Raw genomic sequence first — 18,510 nt, forward strand, 5'->3', positions numbered from 1 at the left:
CTGCTAACTTGTTGATATGAATTTTTGTGAAAATGCATTTGTCTCCATTCTGCAGCTTAGAGACAGAAATTCTCTCATTGTTTAGAAAAGTTATCAACCAACTCTTGTGTTTCTGCTCTGTAGTCATATAGAGAGCACAGACATCTGAAAAGATTCTTGATACTGAGATTTTCACCACATGCAGAAATGTGGTATACTCATTCAACGCCAGAAGAGTTGGAATTTGAGATAGACTGGAAACCTCCTTCCATATAAACAGCACATGGCTCCACTAGATGTGTGAAAACATTCAATTGACCATCCAAGGCAGTATTTGATCTATAAAAAGCCTGGCAATAACTACAGACAAATGAGAGAAGAAAGGCAGTGATTGAGTATAAAGATTGCAAAAGGGTCTGAAAATACCAGAATTAGAATTTACAAAGAAGCACGCAGCCAAGAAACCAAGAACTACTATTACCTTCTCAACACTCGTGAGTTCGGGTCTCATGTCAGCACTGCAAAATTGGTCTACACCAACAACCAAATCGAAGAAATGTGCCTTGGTGTTTGTGGTTCTCAGTGTTTGTAATGGAAAATGACATCACAGAAAATGTAACCTTATGTAACCTTGATTCTTGTTTTTTGTTAACCCCAGTCCCCACTTGAAACATTTTCTGCCATTATCGTTCTGGTAAAGATTAGCATTAACCAAGATAGTGAATCTATGTTGACTGAAATAACATTAATGCAGCTTTTGTTGGCATATTACATACTTTTGACAGAGAACTGAATGACAAGATGTAAAAAGATGCCATGTGTGTATTTCAGTTACGATATTATAGTCCATGTACACATAACATTAATATTACTTGTCTTTGCGCTTCTTAGTCAATGTTTCTGCGTGATGTGATTACCCTGATATTGACTCATATGCACCCACAATTTTCATCTTCAGTCTGACATTGTGCCAACTCTATTTCCAGTAAGAAGCGGAATCACTTTTTCTTATGAATCACTGAAGACCAGACTGCATTACGTTCATGTAAACATACTGATTGTGCTGAGGTTTTAAAAGTAGAGCAGAGTGAAGGGAAACCAGCTCAGCATTTAGTGGCAAAAACTTCAGTGAATCAAAAACAAACAAGCACCTTGGACTGTTTTGAGGCCTCAGCATTAGTGTTTTGGCCACCACAGTGTTGGTGTCTTTGGAGCCAGAGGTGACCATATTTAGATGGGAGGTATAAAAGCAAGTAGGAGTGTCGTGAGCCAAAGTTGGTGAGTAAGGTTTTGGACTCTAAAGCACAATCCAACAGCTGACAGTGTACCTTTCAACCTATCCACAGTAGTCTCAAAGTAAGCACCAATGGCTGGGGAAATAACTAGAATTTTTCTGGGCTCAGTTCAAGAAGCTATTTTGTTGGGAGCGTAGAGGTCAGTAGAAACCAGAGCTATTGTGAGGTTGCATGGCAGGAGGGGAATTGACTGAGCAGGCTTCCCCGGAGAGATCGGACTGGTGGAGGGTTTTACAGCAGACAAAAACTTCCTCATATTCCTTCACAGCAGAGGTGTGGACTCGAGTCACATGACTTGGACTCGAGTCAGACTCGAGTCATTAATTTTATGACTTTAGACTTGACTTGAAAAAATGTTCTAAGACTTGTGACTTGACTTGGACTTTTACACCAATGACTTGGGACTTGAATTGGACTTGAACCGGTTTACTTGAAAAGACTTGATATTTTACCTCAAATACAAAATTTAACATGCATATTATATAGAGATTGAAAATGTGACGTCATTCACGGGTAGAACCGCAAAGGATTCTGGGAACTCGTGGCAAGCGGTACTAGCGCACGCAGGCTTTCAATTAAAATCAGTCACACAGCGATAAAAAGAAACACAAAAATGTCAAGAAGCTGTTGTATTATTAACTGCAATAGCCGGTCTCATGACAGCCACGGGAAGCCGACGGGTAAAGAGATCGGTTGTTATCGGATTACGTCGTTGAAGAGAAATTGTTCGAGCCATGTTTCCGAAGTAACAAAGAGGCGACTGGATTGCAGCCATTCAAAGATCAAATATAACGTCCTAGAACACTCCAGCTCACAGGTTAGTCTGCTCCAAGCATTTACACAAAGGTCAGTCTGCTGTTGTAGTTAATGCGTCATTTTTCTTAACATAATTAGTGATATAGGTTACAAGCAAGTCTGGCGCTGAACAGAAATTGTCGCGCTATGCTCCTTTATTTATTGTGCATAAATAGTGAATTGTCCTGACACAATATTGCGTTTCGCTTCTGTTATTATGGTACATTGACAAAAACATATACTTTTATTCACAGGATAAAACAGGTTTTTTGTATCACTAATTGTCCAGTACGATTACAGCATACAATATTACTGTCACTGCTACATTTCTGTGATGCTACCAGAAATTAGTTCCACTACTAATTAATTACCGTTGAGCTCAAAGGTTATATTAATAAACGGTTAACGAATGTGTATTTATGAAGACGATTTGTGAGACTGGTAAACTTATGATACGTACGATGGTCTTTCGTTCTACACGGTGCATTTCAAGGTCCTGCACCCATCCGGCGGTAAACTGTACCTGGGCTTGTTGCAGTGACCGGAAGTTACTAAACTTCATGAGTGTATGCACTCACTCCAAGAACCGTATGATTATAAATATGCATATAAATATGCTAAGATGAGATAGCTGACTTCATCTAACTAGCAAATGTTTTCCAGGCTACGTTGGTGATACAGTTTTTTTTAATGTGTATGATATTTTTGTCATGCGATTTTAAAGCTGGTCCTACAACCGCATCCAAGAATAACATGCAGCTTATCTCAGAACTGTCGGTGAAAATTATTCTTGGAGCTAAGTTTAATTGAGCTGCATTTTAAAGAGGTGCAATTTCACAATTTGTGTATATTTTCTAAGTTCCCTATTTTGTCATGTGTTGAGAAAAACACAGATTTTAAAATTACATGGTCTAATATTTACATTTAGCATAACTGCAACATTATTTTTTCGTTTGTTTTTTTTAAAGACTCGAAAGGACTTGAAATTCAAAGTTTCAGACTTGTGACTTGACTCGGACTTTTACACCAGTGACTTGAGACTCGACTCTGACTTGCCTGACATTACTTGAGACTTGACTTGAGACTTGAGGATAAAGACTTGAGACTTACTTGAGACTTGCAAAACAATGACTTGGTCCCACCTCTGCTTCACAGAGAGTGTAGAACAGCTTGGAATCCTGGGGAAGACTTTCATTGGAGGCAGATAGGATTCCAGTTTAGAAGAAGCTTCAAAGATAGAAAAGAAGAAGTATTATGCATATTTATTAGCATAAATAGTTAAACACACTGAGCTGATTACCACACTCAGTGAAGACAGTCTGGCATAGAGTTGTGGCTCATCATGGTCCTGGGAAGGCTCCACTACCAGGCAGAGCTGCCCAAACCAGTTGGAAGGCAACAGTTGTCAGCCAAGTTATCAGCCATGAAAGGCAACTTTGGTTAACATATACTATACATTTGCTAACTATGTAGAACTATGTTATTAGTATAAAATACTAGAATTTCTCTCACCAAAACTGAAGCACAGATGACTTGGCTGGTCAGAAAATCCCACGGCAGTTTTAATGGGAGTCTGTGGGGTGTGAATTGGAACCAGAAGCATGTGGATGATGCACTTTCTGGCAGTGGCCACATGATTCACCACTCATTTTCATCCCTTCGAGGCTGTTTCTGTTTATCGGAAACGAAATGTTAGTACATGGTGTGTGTTTTAAATCTTCTCACATTATGACGCCTCTGAAACTGTCTAGGGAATTTCATGATCATACTTTACATGCCATGTAAGTTAGAGGGAAATTTTCTCCTTCATGTTATGTCAGTCCCACACAAATGATGATTGTATTGGAAAATTATTATTTGTTTCACAAAAAATAAGCCACAGTGCAAAAGCAGTCTGTGAAAAAGTCAATCCTTACTGTTTCCATAGGAATCAAGAACATAAACTGATAATCAAGCGTACTTGATTAACTGATCATCAGCACATTTGACCACCTCTAAAAGCACATGTTTTTGCAATTCAGGTGCCTGTTAACTCAATGCTGAGGAGGAAAGACATCGTCAGTGAACATAAAAAAGCAGTTGTCTTCTCCTCATCTGTTTGGGAAAGGTTTTAAGGTCATTTCCAAACAATTTGATATCCATCATCATGCAGAGAGAAAGATTATTCACAAGTGGAATATATTCAAGCAACCATGAACTCCAAAATATTTTAGAGTCCAATGTAAGGCCATCTGTCTGACAGCTAAAGCTTGGCTGAAACTGGGTCATGAAACAGGATAATGATCACAGCAGCAAATCTGCAACGGAATTGCTGAAAGAAAAGAATCTAAAGGTGATTCTGTGAGCTAATGGGACCGAGGTGTGCTTAGTTTTTAATAGGACTACTTTTTGTTAAAGATATAATGGTGCTCAGTAATATGTCATGTATTTGTCAACGATCCTCTTTGGTTTAATTGACATAATTTTAAGACTAGATCATTCTTACCCCTCAGCCATAAAAGGCTGATTTTGACATTTTGGTCACCCCACTGTGGGGGTGAGTGGGCAGATGGCGTGGATACCCAAGTTTGTGAACTTGATAAGTCAAGAAAGATATCGCCTATGATTTTCAAACTAATACCATAACTATATCAATTAAAAAACTCAGAGTTTGAATTTCAGTGACCTTAACCTCAAGGTAAAGGTCAGAGGTCAAGTTTTATGAAAATTTTATGACTGAGAAGAATTCAAGAAGGAAGTTACATAGGATTTTCACATTTATATGATAGGTGCATCTACTAGGAGGCTGAGGGGTAGCACTGGTTGCCCCCAGTATTTTTTAATCACATCCTGAAGACATGAGAATTAACAGAGGGTGTCCTTTATTTTTACCATAATATAGGCCATTATTTTGGTTCCTTTTAGAGATCTTTAAAACCTTCCCAGAGTGCCAGTGAAATGAGAAATGTGCTGTTGATGGTGGCAGCCAGTTGCATGTAGAGCTAAAAGCTTGTTGACACATATGGTTTATTTCTCTGTGGCGATGGATTGTAAATCAATTTGCCCGTGTCATGCTTGTGTGGTATGCTCATTATCATTTATTTTTGTTTGCATCCAACTGCTGCACATATCATGGGGATTCTCATCAGTGTGACACTGACTCATTCCTCTTAGCAACCTGTGGTTTATGTTAGTGAGAATGGCAGCACTGGTGTCAGGGTGTGGGTTGGGAAGCCAAGCAGAGAAGACTGGCTTGTGTGTGGCTGTATGGTTGTGATAAAATTCTGAAACCAGGAGCACAACACTTGTCCATTTTGGCAGGAGAAATGTGACACTGGAGAGGGAGAGTAGCAACAGCAGCGCAACAGCCAACCATTCTGCCAATCACGATGTCTCACTCACTCCTGGAAACAAGTCTTTTCCATTCTTTATTAGATTTGATTTATACTTTTTGCAACGTATTGAACAACACAGGTTCATGATATTGTGCATGCTTTGGCACCGGGAGGAAAGAGACGGAGAACTTAAGGGGGCTAACCAAATAAAAGTGCTGCAAACAGAATGAAGGCAGCAAAAAGGCTGTACCGACCTCATGCTTTTATTACTGTGCCAGAAAACTGTCTCGATCCAACGAGAGACCATTTCTCATTCAATTACGTGTTCCATGTGTGCGTTCCAAAGCTTCATCCACAGCGAGCAAGCCCAGTCTTTCACACACATCCTCATCTCCAACACTCAGTCCTGTTGCCTGTCAAAACAGGATTGCAAAGGGTTTGTCCGGCACGTGTGTGCATCCATGTTCTGCTGCATCTGTACAATGTACGTGTGATCAGTGTATTGAAAGTGTGTTTCTCAAAACATACAGTTAAGCATGTGCCCGTTCTTTGGCCTCTCTACATCTGACTGCTCTGACTATTAACTACAGATTTCCCAACGCCGTAAATCAGTGGAATGTGTGCAGGTGTTTGTGGCACATATCCCAATGCAATTGTAAAAAGTATAAAGTTTGTCTGGAATAAGCAAAAATCAAGCACAGAAGTTCATTAACAGCTTGCTTTAAAGTTCAGAATCATAGTAAATCTGGAATAAAAGGGTTTCACAGGTTTTGTGGCTCTAATTTACTTTATTTTTCTTAAGGGTATATGTAAGTGCAGGTAAACACATGTACCGTTGTGATCTGGAAAGCCAATTTGATTGTCATGGCATGCCTGCACCAAACAGCAATGTGTTTGGATACAGATGTCTGCCTGTAGACAGATTTACTATTGCAGTGGATTAACCAAATTGCAGTGGTGGAAATATATTCAGGCAATTTAATAACTAAGAATCATGGTAATGTCAAACACAACTGTGAGGTTATAACACTTCTGACATTTGTTTTCCAAATAGTAAAAATCTGCTCAAGTCCATTTAGGTCTGTAGCACACACCCAGGATCATCCAAGATAAGAGTCCTGGAGCAGAGGGACATCTCCGACATCGATATTACACAATCATTCATTAAAGAGTAAACAGTAACTGAGACAGCCTGAATTCACAGGAGAACTGTAGCAAGTTCTCCAGGATGGTTGGAATGACCTACTTGCTAACGATACTGTGCAAGTGCACTTAGGGAAACTAGTGATGATGCAAAGCAGTCGCATCAAATATTACTTTAATTTTGCATTGTTTTTTTTTTCTGTTCACTACATTTTGTTAGCCATTAATCGCTAAATCAGAGCTAAAATTGTTTTTGACTGCATCACTTTACTAACGGGCCATAAATCTCTTGCACTGGAGGAGTCAAAACTTGCTCTGAGGTGTCTGAAATTGTCGATGCTGCTGATTTACTTGTTTGTTTACATCGTGTCTACGGCTACTGACTGTAAAGTAGATTGGCTCAAAGGGGCAAAAGAGATTTACCCCGCTGATGCTTTTATTGCCAGACATCTTCTGAATCTCTATAATTTACACTAGGGCTGCCACGATTTGTCGACTAGTCACGATTACGTCGACTATCAAAATCGTCGACGACTGATTTAATAGTCGACGTGTCGTTTGAAGCTTTGTAAGATCGCAAAAGACGCAGGAATAATAGCAGGATTTAAGAGTGTAATAACGGACTGAAACAGAAGATGGCAGCACAGCATGTACAAGGATGCCAGCTGCCGTTAAACCCCGAAGAAGAAGAAGCAGCTGTGTCCCAGAATTCATAGCGCGGCCCAGCTTAGTTTCCAACAATGGCGGTAGCTAGTTAGTTTTAATATTACTCTTATTATTCTTTCTGGGTCACAAAATAAACGTTTAACATATTTTCAGGCGAGAATGTAGCTGTGTAAACCTCAAATATCGGCTCAGTTTATCAGGACACCACATATTTTCAAAAGCGCTCCGACGTTTTCGGAGACGTCTGTTACCCACTAGCTCGATAGCTAGCCGGGGGCTAGGTCACTAGCGCCGTGAGAACACCGGACTCCCGGCAAATTGTTTTCAAACCCACCGCCGTCTTTCGCGACTCAGGTTAAATATATATGAGTCACTTAGATAAATTAAAAATGTTATTGTTTGGCTTTTTTTTTTTGTATTTTATTTGTTCCTGAGTAAATCGGTTTGGCTGAGATTAAAGTTATAGTTTTTACACAGCTGAATAAACGTCAAGCAGACAGCTGATTATCAGAAGTGTGAGATGCTGGAGAATATACTCCGGTGTCCTGTTATATTTTAGATAGCAAGGAGTTTATTAAACTTTACCGAAACAATCTGCAAATTTCATTAAAATTGAATAAACTATCATCTTGTCTTTATTTTTAGTTAGCACCTTAAAAGCTTAAAGCTGTAAGCTAATGATAGTTATATAAGAGCAGATGCTGCTGGTGCAATAAGCTGTAGTTTTACGTCCAGTGGATGATGATCTGATTAGTCGACTAATCGCATAAATAATCGGTGACTAGTCGACTATCAAAATAATCGTTTGTGGCAGCCCTAATTTACACATTGATATTGCACTTGGAAAAAAACATATGAATCTTTGTTGCAAAGTACTTTCTATGCACTTTGCACCTTTTGTCCGCATGCACATGAAACTCTTTTTGAGATAAGAGATGTGACATAGTTTGATCTGGGCAGGAAAATGAGCCCAGGAGGACTGAAGCTTTATCACTCTTATTAAAAGGAAAAAAATGATACCACCATCTTGTGTGTAGACCAGTATTCACAGTATTCTTCACAGTAAATCTCAGCTCATTGTGCATGTGTATCAGTAATGGATGAGGTTAATCGCACTTTATAGCTGCTGAACTCACTGCAGAGTTCTGTGAATGGCCCGAGGTTGACCTACTGCAGATGTAGTCGATGTCTACATCTGCATAACATATTTTCTTTTTGTGTTCCCCAGGTTGCAGTTTTGATCTTTGCTGAAGACTCAAGACCACACAGGTAAATGAAATAAAGCAGATATAGGCTTATACTTCTATATTCAACCTCTGTCGTTATCATTTCTTCAATCTCCTCCTGTCCACTAACACAGTGTTTTCATTCAAACCTGTGATTTCAAGCTCTTATTATTTACTTACATACATGCAAGGGGGCTTCACTTTGTTAGCTATGACACATGTTTTGCTTTGAAGAGCTAGCACTGTATATTTATGCATGGATATAAGCTTTTCTTGTCTGTGTGGTGCACAAATGATAAGTGAGCAGTCAGTGGTCTGGTTTTAGTGCAGCTGAATCAGGCCTGTAAACAGAGCAGGGCGTGCTGCAGCAGGCTAATAAAACAGAGACTGTCCCACTTTCTGCCACTTTGATCCACATTGCAGGCCCTGCTGGACTTCAGCTTGCCTCAGTGTCTCAGACGTCTTCACTGACCGCACCTATCCACTTCACCCTCAAAGCTAATTATGGTTATGCTCTATAAACTTTATTCCTGTTTTCTGCAAGACAGAGCAAGACATTAACCAGAATATTATTGATGTTTAATCTACTACTCATGGCTTGTGTGTTTTGATATGTGGCTGTTTGTAAGCATGCATACACAGTGTGACTCAGGGCAGGCATGCTTGCCTAAGCGAGCGTGTATAGTGAAAGGGTCTTGTTTAGAAAAGTGAGTGAGCCCTGGAGGCTTGTCAGTTCCCATGTCTTTGTATTAGAGCAGTTCATAAGGCCTTTCTGCCTTCCTAGAAAACGGGCATGTGTGCAGGCAGGCCAGGTGAGGTGAGGTGCAGGCAGCTGGTACTTCTGGACCTCTCTGTCTTGTAATGAGTCAGATTCTGCAGAATAGGATTAATCAAAATGAGAAGTTGTTTTTGGTTTGGTCTCCACTTTAACTGTGTGCAGTGTGATATCTTCTCAAAGACAAGTTACATCTAGCAGAGAATATCAGGCGCAGCCATGGTTTAATGTAATGATGGGAAGTAGAGAAGGAGAAACGGAGAAAAGAGGAAAAGACAACAGAACAGACAGAGGCTTAAGCACCTACTGATATGGAAGTTGCACTAAATCTGGCATGAAAGTTTTTGGCATTTGGACTGAGCCTGAGGAGAAGGATGTCAGGAGGGAGGGGAGCAAGAGAGATGAGAAAGAGGTGTGGAGACAAGTCTGGGTCTGAGTGGAAACTTGAATGGAGGGGAAACTGGGCTGGAGGCCACTCAGCAGATCCACCTGAACCCTGCCAGAGCAATCAGCTATCAGAAGTTTAGAGAGGGAACCATTTACCCCCCTAAGTAAATTCACTAGGGGTTTGTAGGGATTTGGCTTGCTTTTTGGGCTCTAATGCAGGGATATTTTGGTAAGTGAAGTCCTCTTGTTTTGAAGAGATGGTTCCAGAGCCTGTCTGCTTTTTAATGGGATCACAGCAGACACTCCAGGAACCACCGCCAGGTGAAGCGGTTCTGCTATCTACTTCCAGCTGTGTAAACACACACACAAACATACACACAGACAGACACACACACACACGCAAACTCTCCCACCCAGACACAGTCAGAGACATGTCCTGTCAGTTCTAATAAAATGCTTGCTGGCTCCCATAGAGGGAAACGCTCATAATCCCATTTTCTTTCAATGAAAAACAAAGCAGATTCTTTTGCTTTTGAGAAAGTGTTTGGCCTTGTTAAAAACAATGAGTTGCTTGAAAGATGCAAACAAATTTAACAAGAGCTAGTGGTGTCTGTTCTCAAGCTGGGAATGTTCAAGGGAGCGTGACATTGTCCTTCCCCTCTCTCTTTTTCTCTTTTTCTTCGATATTTAATGTTATTTAGTGTTTCCTGCAAACGTTAATTTGTTTTCTGGGCTGTTTTCCTTCCCTCTAGGCTTTCAACCTTGTTTGCGGTTGATGAGGTGATATAGAAAACTCACATCTTTCTTGTTTTTTTTTCTTTCTTGAAATAATGACACCAATGTGTATCCCTGGGAAGTGCATGCATCTGTTTGGGATGTTCGCTCTCTGTGATTGTAGGACTCTGTTTTACTTGGTCAGTATGACCTTTTGCACAGGTTTGTGCAATGAGGGAAGGAGGAAGCAGTGGCCAGGCAGTAGCTTTGCTGTTAAAGGCATTTAGACTTTAGAGCTCCATTGTTTATGTAACTAAGAGAAAGTCAAGACTCCCTTATGGCCCTTTTGAAAAGCAGATGCCGGAGATTTTTGCTGCTACATTTTATGGCTTATTTGCTACCAAGGAGATTCTGAGATATCTTAGGGGAGCACGTCTTTTCTCACATTTCTTCTGTCAGGCAAGAGCTGTGGAAGTTCTGAGACTAAGGAGGGGTTTGAGCTGTTAGTCTGACAATACTTATTTTTAATACTAGTCTGGCAATACTTTATTTTGTTATATTCTTCTAATATCTTATTCTGTCCAACAACTCCACCTTTTGTGAAATGTTTTTACCCTTTATCACCTTCACCTCTAAGATGGTTGATGCATAAAGGCCCTTTCGGCCGATTCAAACCTCCAACCGATTAAACACTAAAACATTCTCCAAACAGATTTTCCAGGACTGATGGTGATTGCTTCAATAAGTCATTTAGTTTCCTATTCAGCCTTGAGGATTTATTTTCATTAAACAGGGAAAATATTCTTCTTAGTTGAGATAGTTCCATGGGCTAGAACCAATCACCACTCTAATATTAGTGGTACACCTACAAACATACACACACGCACAATCCATCACTGACAGCACTCTTGGTCTCTAAGCTGCCATGTTGATTCTCTGGAGCACAGCAGAAATGGTCATAAGCTCAGAGGAGCCATTGTATTGACAGAACTTTCATAACCACATAGTGTTACATAAGGCCCATGTCACAGATCTTGCACAGTGTGTGAGCATATTTTGTGTGTTATGTGCTCAGCCATGTGTTACATTTTAGCTGGAAGGTGCGATGTTTTAAATTATGACTAATCCACCATGCCTTGGAGCTACAAAAAGAAGGTCTAACTGAAGATGTCTGTCTAACAGAATCCTATGCCAGAAAAGGCAAACTAGTTTGAATAAGACCACAGTTATCCAGTTGTGTGTTTTTCCTGATGTGTGCCTAAAGTGTGACTAACCCTGTGGTGTTAAGGTTTGTTTTCTGCAGCCTGGGTAAGCTTTCATTAATAAGGAGACAGACATTTTTGCATTTGTGGAGAATTAGAATTTATTCCTAAGAGAAACTGGTTTGCACAATGGCATAATCTTTGGAAAACAAAGCAATTTTCTTGAATACCATCACGTCTAAATGCACAAACAATTACAAACGCTCTGCACTGGAGAGGTCACGGGAACACATTTGTCTCCTCAACATGGTCTAAAAGAATTTGATTTAGTTTTCCCTCTAGATGCTGTGTAGAAAACTTCATCGCTATTCAGTGTTGATGAATTCTGACTTCAGTGTTATTGTGGTACCCACAATCCTTTGTCAGGAGTGTGCATTTTGGACTGCAAAAGTCCACGTGTTTGCTGAGAGCCCAGCGTTATTGAAACTCCTGCCTCATCTGTTTGCTCAGCCGGATGACTCAGAGGTCTGCTGGGGTTCAGTCAGCTGCTGCCCCTCTGGATGTGCCACCAAGCTTTCAAACTTTCACTACTGTTGTGGCGTCTGCTCAGTCCACATATGTGAATCACTGTTGAGGTTTGTGTGAATTAAACGGGTTACGTCATACATAGATCACTTTCATCTGTTTTTTCATCTGTCTTATGTATGGCAGCAGAGAGACCTAATGTGCTGCACAGCACATGATATAGCTTAGTGTTAATGTGGTGTTGATACGTATGTGCATATTTATAGACTAGTATTCTGACTTGTAGGGTTTTATGTTGGGCAGGGTACGTATTGGTGTTGAGCCAAATGTTTCTGTAACACTACTGAAAGCTGGCATTTGTCCGATGTTTTCCTTGTATAGTTTGAGTCTGTGCTCCAGATTTATATAAAAAGTTTGAGAGTATTCTGTTGGATCTGCATTCAACATTCAATCAAAGTCAAATATTAAAATAAACAGCTGATGCTGATACGTTACAAAAGTAGTTCAACAAATCAAATGGCTGACAGATACATGATTTGTTAACCAGAATAAATAATTTCTTCAAATCTCTTCAAAGACTCACTGTTAATTCCAAATATTCTTGGAAATGTCAAAGAATACTAATCCATAGTTTTATGAACTTATTAGTTGTGCACTGTATGCATAAGGCACAGGTGTTTCTGTTTAAATATGCAGCACACACAATGTAAGCACATGATTTTAAAAGTGAACAAGTTACGTGTGATTTTTCCCTATTGTCATCCAAAAGTCTGTTTGATCTGACTGCTTACACCTCCTCCGGTGGCATTCGGGACTTCCGCAGTGATCGATTGGCTAAGTGGCCCACTAGCTTAGCATTGTGAGAGGCAGCTGAGTGATATATTGTGTGTGTAAAAGTGAAGGGCGTTAAGTGGAACACAACCCAACAGCAGTAAAGGCCGCAGTATATCTGGCAAGACGTGTCTTTTCTGCAGCATATCCATCCTTAGTCTAAGTTGAAGTATGTGTGTGTTTGCATGAGTGTGCATAGTCCCAATTCCCCAAGCGGGGTCTTACCTTACAGGGTAACCCCATGACCTGATTTATGTTTAGATTTTATTCCTTCTGTTATGCTGGATGCTTTTAACAGGAACTGTAAACCATTAAATCACCCAGTGAAATGCATGTCATATGAGACTTTCATTATAGGTCATACATTGAAAGCTGTACATTATTGGCTATTCAAAGTCCCCATGCTTTGAATGGCTTAAGGAGTGATTCTCAAAGAGAGAACCAAGCATGAACCGATGCATGTGCTTATTTATTTAAGTTTGTTTGTTTTAGAGCATACATATCCAACTATAAGAGTGTGAAAGAGGGAAAAAGTGGTAGCTTAATTTGGAGAAATAATCTGTTGCCTCGGTAATAGAGACTAATGTGGAATTAGGCAAGCATGCATTCATCTGGAATGCTTCAGCAGCAGCAATCAGCATGGAAAACACAATGATATGGAATTTCCCTGTCAAGCTTTCATTCATGTTCTTTTACACTGATTCTAATGTGGAAAAATGTGGAAGGGAAGCTTACTTGGGGAATATGAGGATTTAGACCTGGAAAATTATCTAACTTATCAAATATGAATGTTCTATAATGAGTTCACATTAACCTTAATATCCTCAGCAGTTTTAGGGCATGCTGAATGCTTTCCATTGAAAGTTCACGAAAAGAAACCTTGTTATGGCATTCACTTCCTCTAGTTCAGTGGTTCTCAAAGTAGGATCCAGGTACACCAATGGATTTCTCAGTTCTTGCTTGTAGTTCTTGTGTTCCTTAACCTGCACAGCTGCTGCAGCTTTCTTTAGCATTAAGATATAAAACTGTAGCCAGAGTTCCTGAAACGCAACCATAGCCTCAGTCATGATGGCCTGCTGCTAGCTAAACTGGAAATCAAATCACACATGAACAAAAGTTAAGTACTAAGACAACATCAGACTATAAAATTAACACCTTATACTTTAATATGAAGAGCCCCATGAGGCTTTGCTCTTGCTGCTTTTTTTGCTACATTATCTCTGTGACATGAATTGTGGCACAATGATCGTTTCATGTTGAGTTTCCAGTATTGACTAGAGCCAAACTTTTTGTTGGAAAATAAAATTTGATTAATTGACCAGCCCTGTGCTGTGTAGTCAAATGAATATGTGTACAAGATGGGGATTGCCTCTGCTTTCACTTAAACAGCAGTCACTGATCATTTCCTTGGCTAAGTGAGTGAAGGCTGAAGCATTGGGAGAAGAAGAAAAATGAAAGGTCTATTCGTGTTTTTCTAAGAATCAGAGTTCTGGAGGGAACTTGTACACGTCCATTTACCCCTCCTGGACTGACCCTTCTGACTCTGAACTGTACCCCCCTTCATTGGGGCACTTTCACTGGTCAGCCACTATGTGGCCCCATGCTGGAACTTATTGGACGGCTTTATAAATGGACATCTCTTCACCAGCTTTCCATAACTTTCATGATTTTCATATCTGCTTCCTCTTCTTACTACCCATTGCTTCATCACCCTCTTCTCCACCCTCTGCCTCTTTGTGGGAAATACTCATACAGCATTGGGCCATCTATCAAACAGGCCATTAAAAAGAAATACAGAGACAGAGTGCACCTCTAACAGTAAAGCAATGAATCACTTAGTTTCTCATTACCATGGGTTATTGTCAATAGAACTGTGGAAAAAGAAAATGTTATATGGACAACAGTCCAATGCTGTGAACGAACTCTTTATGCATACATTATTAAAGCAGCTCATAAATGCCTATGTGTTTTATTACTTTATTTTCCTAGGGTGTTTTCAATTTAGTTTGATCAAACTGCAACATGTCTGATTGATATTTGGATGTAGATTATACTTTTAGACAGCAAAAATGGACATGCAGTAAAACATTTAACATGTAAATCATACACCTTGAGCAATAAAAAGACCCATGTACTATAGTAAAAATTACCATTATATTATTTGGTTTTACAGAGCTTACATAAAACAGCTACACCACCCAAAAGCCTTTGACAGCTGAGCAGAACTCAGGCACAAGCCATTTATAAATCTATAGTGATGAATCTTTGATTCATAAATTTGGGAAACAGCTTTGCCACAGCTATATTATTATTATTATTATTATTATTATTATTATTATTATTATTATTATTATTATTATTATTATTATTATTAGTAGTAGTAGTAGTAGTAGTAGTAGTAGTAGTATTACAGAAGACCAGAGGTTCGAATTCCCTATCTGGCCACCTCTAGAGTTTGCATGTTCTTTCCAGGTACTCCAGTTTTCCCCGAATGGATGTCTGTCTACGACAAATTAGCAACCTGTCCAGTGTGTACCCTGCTTCTCGGCTCATGACAGCTCGAGATGGATAACAGTTTGTTCAATGACCTCTCCACCACGGCTTCAGATGTGTCCACTTTGCAGCCAATCAGAGACCCAGAGTTCCTGATAAATGTATTCATTCTGTTGGTGTCATCAGCTATGCTGCTCTCCCAGGAGACCACAACAAAGGTCACTGCACTTGCACAACAGAGTGATAAAACAGATCTCCAAAACACAAAACACAGCCTGCTCAACTCCATGTGTTCCAATTCAGCCTATTGTTGATGGGGATGCCCAGGTACTTGCATTCCTCCATCATATCAACATACCCTGTCCCAAGAAAGACTTAGTCCATGCAGCTATCCTCAGTGGACATCAACCATCTCACTGCTCTTATTCATATACAGAAGCAGATGATTTTTCCCAGACCACTGCACAAATCATCCAATAAGACAGAGTCATAGCAAATCTCACATACTCTGGACAGACAGACAGACAGACAGATAAAAACAGAATATAAAACACAATAAACAGTAGGCAATCAAAAGAAAAAGGGGCAAACAAAACAAGATCCATTCACAGTGCAAGAGTTGTTACTACTATTGACTAAACTGAAATAAGCTGTTAATAAAAACTAGGTTAAGGAGAAGAAAGTAAATGTAGATGTGCATGTGCATTGAGCTAATAAAGGCTGTATCAAGAGTCTTGATTGTGGTTTGCAGAGAGTTATGCTTAAAACTCAGTGTCTCTCCTGCTTTCTGTGATGCATTGAAGGTCCTTATAGCCTAGGGGACAATAGAGTTCCTCAGTCAGTGGTCCAGGACAATGATAGTAGTCTGTTGGTAAACATGCTCTTCGGCCTCAGGAATACTTTGTGCAGAGGGTTCCTGTTGTTATCCATGATTGAAAGCATTTTATTGAGGGTTCTTTTCTCTGCCACTGATGTAAGGGGCTCCAGCTCCATGCCAACACCAGAGCATGCTCTCTTAACCAGTCAGTCCATCCCTATTCTTAATGCTGCCTCACCAGCAAACCACTGTGTAGAAGAGAACACTGGCAGCTACTGACTGGTAGAACATCGGCAGGCATTTATTGCAGATTTAAATGAACTCAGTCTTCTTGTGAAGTACATCCTGCTCTGTCCCTTCCTATAAAGTACACCTGTATTAGCTGACCGGTCCAGTTTGTTTTTCTCAACATTTCTCCTTCAACAGCAGTGGCTGAATTACCTTAAACACACTAAAGAAATCAAAGAGGTGCACATCACCATGCAGCCTACTGTCTACATGGGAATAGACAGATATAATCATCTACATGCTGCAGACAGCATGTAGATGATTATATCACCTGCTCCCAGTTTTTTGTTGATATGTGGATTCCAGGAGTTCAAGATATATTTTTTTTAACCTACGGCCTCTGGTGGGCCAAGATTCAGTTCTTTAGCAACCTTATCATAAGTAATATGAAGGCAACTAGTCATTAGCTGTTAAGCTCTGATGGTGTCAACTTCTTTGATACAGGAAACCGACAGGATGTTTTCCTCAATGCCGATATCTCCTCAACGCCAAGTTGTAGAAGGCAAATCTTAAACTTGAAAGCCAGGTCAGAGCTGTTGTAAGATCTAGCTTTTTTCATTTGAGGGAATTAGCCAAAATAAAGCCCATCTTATCGAAACAGCATTTTGAGACAGTAATCCACGCCTTTGTTACTTCTAGGCTGGATTATTGTAACGCACTTTATTTTGGGGTTAGTGATGCGTCCATTAGGCGGCTGCAGGTTGTGCAAAATGCTGCAGCACGTCTTTTAACTGGAACAAAAAAGTTTGAGCACATTACCCCAATTTTAATTTCACTCCACTGGCTACCTGTACATTTTAGGATTGTTTTTAAAATTCTCTTATTTGCTTTTAAATCTCTTAATGCCCCCCCCCCCTACCTCTCGGAGCTACTACAACCATATACACCTCCCCGTTCCCTTAGGTCCGCCAATCAGCAGCTCCTTAAGGTACCAAAAACTAAGTATAAATCTAAAGGTGGTCGTGCTTTTGCTGTAGTTGCTCCAAAGTTGTGGAATGATCTACCCTTGCATGTTAGGCAGGCCTCTTCTCTCTCTGAATTTAAAAGTCTTCTTAAAACATATTTATTCGCTGAAGCCTTTGGCATTGATTAGAGGGGTTGACTCAATTTGTTTTGACATGTTTCAATTTATTTTAGTTTTTTAGTTATTTATTTTATCTTATCTCATTTTAATTTTCTTTACTTATGCTTTTAGCATGTACAGCACTTTGTGAACTCTGGTTTTATGTTAAAGTGCTTTATAAATAAAGGTGGTATGGTATGGTATGTGACACAGGCATAGACACAGACAGTCTGTGTCTAGCACAATTTCCATACAGCAGGCCAAGACAATTAGAATACTGTTCAAAAGGTGGTAATGTTCTGTAAAATCACCAGTCATAACCTTAAAACCACTAAAATGTTGGATTAGCAGGCATGCTACAGTGGACTGCGTGATGTCACGCAGTCCCTCTGCATCAGCTGATGGTCGAATGCAAACCGTAACAACAATAACAGAGCAGAATTCTACAACGTACTTTCCCATTGTAGTGTAAATTTCAGTGGTTTTTCTGTAATGCAACCGTTCTCTGACTTGTATCCCCATGTGATGTCTGTGTTGTGTGTGTAAGGTCGGGGGGCGGGTTCATTCCACTGCAGGGCAACCTACCACTGCATGTGGTGAATAAAATTTTAACTCGAACTTGAACTTGAACTCAGTGCTCTAAGCCTGTACATCATAATGTTCTAAAATCTTGTGTTCTACATCCTGGTAGCAGGAATGGACAGTTTATATTTCCTCCTTTTAGCTCTTTCCCTCGCTCCAGCTCTGCAGCTCCATCAGCTCCATCAGCTCCATCAGCTCCATCAGCTCCATAGGTTTAGCAGCATCAGTTGGTGCTGTGTGTAAACAGTGCATTGGCAAAAAGAAAAGGGTGTATAGAGTAAAAAAAGTTATTAGTGATTTACAATATTTGAGTATTGTAAGTGATGAGGACAGGAGTAAAAAACAATAAATCACTGCCAGTTTTATCCCTATCCATTTCCTGCACTAGATCTTGCTTATGACATTGATATCACTT

The 18,510-nt window shown here is 39.9% G+C and overlaps 1 protein-coding gene across 2 annotated transcripts in view; it reads left to right on the top strand.

Annotated features, from left to right (window-relative positions):
* The window catches only part of znf469 (zinc finger protein 469), a 252,509-nt gene that overhangs the window by 55,382 nt on the left and 178,617 nt on the right, over positions 1-18,510 (top strand). For both annotated transcript variants that reach the window (XM_004563447.5, XM_076885658.1), the window contains exon 3: positions 8,421-8,461. The gene's annotated coding sequence lies outside the window, so the exon portion shown is untranslated. The remainder of the gene's footprint in view (positions 1-8,420; positions 8,462-18,510) is intronic.

The sequence above is a fragment of the Maylandia zebra genome, linkage group LG7 (genome assembly GCF_041146795.1).
Source record: "Maylandia zebra isolate NMK-2024a linkage group LG7, Mzebra_GT3a, whole genome shotgun sequence".
Classification (NCBI taxonomy): Eukaryota; Metazoa; Chordata; class Actinopteri; order Cichliformes; family Cichlidae; genus Maylandia; species Maylandia zebra.